The sequence below is a fragment of the Ceratina calcarata genome, unplaced genomic scaffold (genome assembly GCF_001652005.2).
Source record: "Ceratina calcarata isolate Rehan_Ccalc_2016 unplaced genomic scaffold, ASM165200v1 scaffold1897, whole genome shotgun sequence".
In the NCBI taxonomy this organism is placed as follows: domain Eukaryota; kingdom Metazoa; phylum Arthropoda; class Insecta; order Hymenoptera; family Apidae; genus Ceratina; species Ceratina calcarata.
The window spans coordinates 694-3,879 of NW_017140478.1; the positions used below are offsets into that span (position 1 = coordinate 694).

At 41.5% G+C, this 3,186-nt stretch overlaps 1 pseudogene; it reads right to left on the bottom strand.

The window, feature by feature from the left end:
• Nucleotides 1-358: 358 nt before the first annotated feature.
• On the bottom strand, nucleotides 359-2,964 carry LOC108621955 (serine/threonine-protein kinase PLK1-like; annotated as a pseudogene).
• Nucleotides 2,965-3,186: the final 222 nt, after the last annotated feature.

Below are 3,186 nucleotides of genomic sequence, written 5' to 3' on the forward strand. Positions count from 1 at the left end.
GAGTGCATGGAACAAAATTACAACTACGATTTGTCTGTGATTATAAAAAAGAGAGAACAGGGTGCAAAATTTACGAGACGTCTTTTCAAGGAAACGATAGGCACCCTTACGAGAAATCAAATCCTGAGCATAATACGTCTGCTCCCTTCGAATCTTGCGAGATTAAAATGTCTGGTAAAAGTTTGATATACATCTACAAAATAAAGTAAAAATAAAATAATAAACTACTTACTTCGTATCTGCTGTTCGCCCAGTATAAAGGCAGTTTCTCTTATTAAAAAAAAAGTATAATACTTCTAAAATATACTGTGTATCAGAATTGTGTTCCCCTTAAATCGATTGATATTTGCCTGCATGATTATCGAGTCTGAGGATTCGACAACATCAGCACAAGCTTCTCGTAGGCGTACTCCAGATTCTTGGCTAAACCCTTACAGCATCCGTTCTCTTGGATCTGGAATCTCTAAGTCCGGAAATTCTTCTCCGTATCTATGTACGTGACGGCTGCCATCAACGGACACATGATGATCTTCGCGTGGTCCACGAAATTTAATTACTAAATCAATCGAAATTTGTCAGACCTTTCCGTTTCAATTTCTGAAAGGTGATCAGGGTGTATTCGACTCACTTGTACTGTCCCATTGGTCAATTGCATAACTACAGCGCTTTGCGTTCTGAACCACTGATGCATGTACGGTATCCTGGACATGGAGTCACACGGTTTTACGGCTACCGAACTTCCGGCTTTCATCAAGAGTACCTTCATATATTTCAGGACCAAGTTCATCAGTCTCATTTTTTTGTCTAATTCGGGCGGATACTCCATGACGGTATAATACAATTCGTTTCCGTCGCGGTTAATATAATGAATATTAAAACAGTTGGCTAGCATTATTAATCGGGTACCATCGTTGAACATGACGCCCACACCGTCGTCCGATAGTTGGTATGCGAAGCCGTATTTATCCGAGTAGTCGACCCATTTGCTTACCCATATCACCAGCTGCGCGTCCGGATCTGTCATTTCATCTGCGCAATCATTAAAAACAATGAGTAGAGTCACGAGGAACAGATTCTGTGTAATTGGAAGGTAAAGATCGAGCTTAGTAGACATGAGATTATAAGGGAGTCGAAACTCGTGCCTGAGGTTACCGCAAAAGTGGAACAGGGTCTTGAATACTCTGCGTCATAATTTCCATCAGTACGAACGACAACCTCCACGCAAAAACCGATAATAATACTCAATCCCTTGATGATTGTACCTGCCAACGACGTTGTCTCTCTGGTCGGTTTCGATTTAAATACCGCGGCCAGTTGCAGGCTCAGCGTCTGAAGCATCTTTCTAATACCTACGTTCATCCTTTTAACTTCGTTCGCCGAATCCAGGGGTTTCGTTTTCCGCGCTGGACTGTTGGGCACGCGAAAAGTGAAGTCTTGTCTCTCTCCCCCGACGTTCATGTTCTTTTCCGACAAAGGCTTACGGTTGTACTGTTCCAGCGCGTTCAGGCGAGATGCCATGGACAGGCACGACAATGGTAAACTCGTTGGCATGAAACCTGTGACGAGTATCAACAGATCCAATCAACTGACGAAGATAGTTTCGATCGCGATACGAATCATAGAACATCAGATGTTTACCGCAAGATAAGAACGGATCTCTCATCAGCTTCGATATCGATGGACGTTTCGCTGGATTCCCTTGCAACATGTTAGTTATCATGTTCATAGCGATCGGATTGATGTTTTTGGGAATCTTGTATTGAACTCGCTTGATCCTGGCATAGATTTCCCTCAGACTCGTCGTTTCAAAAGGTGGTTTTCCTACAAGTAACGTGTACATGATGCACCCGATACTCCATATATCGACTTTGTACAAGTGACCCGCTTTAGTCAGGATCTCGGGTGCTATGTAATTCGGTGTACCGCACAAAGTCTTATCACGAAAGTAGAAACGGCTCAGCTTTTTATTAGACATTCGAACGGACGTGAAGACAATTACTTTTTACGTTCCCCTTCGTGCTCCAGTCTGGTAGCCAATCCGAAATCGCCAATATTTACCTGCAATTCATCGCTTAAAAACAAGTTGCCCAATTTTAGATCTCTGTGAATTATTTTACTCTGATGTAAGTAATTCACGCCATCTAAAATTTGCTTCATATAAAATCTGGTTTCACATTCTGTCAGAGCTTTCCTGCGTTTGTGCAACTCCATCATCGACTGGAAAACACGACTACTTTAATAACATGTGCACCATTGCCAATTAGACGAATTATCAAACGATGTTTACCCTTTTCCTGCATAACTCCAGGATTATGTAAATGTTGTGCGTGTCGTCGAAGAAACCGTAGAAACCCACAACGCTTTGGTGCTTTAAAGTTTGGTGGATGGAAATCTCTTGTGTCATTTTCTCCCTATCATTGTTCTTTGTAATCTGCGATTTAGGTACAATCTTTCCAGCGTATAAATGATGGCTCTTCGACTCTCTGATCTTGTAACATTTTGCAAAACCACCCTGTGGGGAAGATGCACGTTAACAGATACCGAGTACAGAGAACAGCACATGGTGTCAGAATCTTATTATAAAGTGATGTAGGCGATTGATCAGAATTCTCTAATAATTAAAAACCCATACACATTTGATAAATTCGATATTTGATGCAGAAGAAGACGGAAAAAAGTTATTTTCTGTACCACACTTATCAAAACTTTCGTAAAATACATCGCAGCCAGAACAACAAGTGATAGGTCGTCCTACACGCTTACACAGAATTAACTAGTATTTTGGATACACTAGTCCGAAAATGAGGATACATTTAGCCACCGTCACACCTTCCATGCTCACGGGAAAACGTAAAATCTCATAGTACGACTTACTTTTCCGAAAAATCGACCCTAGATGTAACTTTTTCCAGACTTTACGTCGAGTATCACGTCTGGTATAACGCATTTCTCGTCCTTCGACATGTTTTACTATTCTTCCTCGTTAATTTCGGCAGTGCGTAACGTGAAGCCTCGCGTTCCGGTCAATATCGGTCGCGCTTCTTGCAACTATCTTTCACAAAAAGAAGTATATCCACGGCGAAGTTTCCTCCCAAATACAAATCGCTGTTTTTGTCTTACGACAGTCTTACGGATAAGCAACGGATTTCAATATTTAAATCTCACTTTCCTGGCCAATCATGAGAT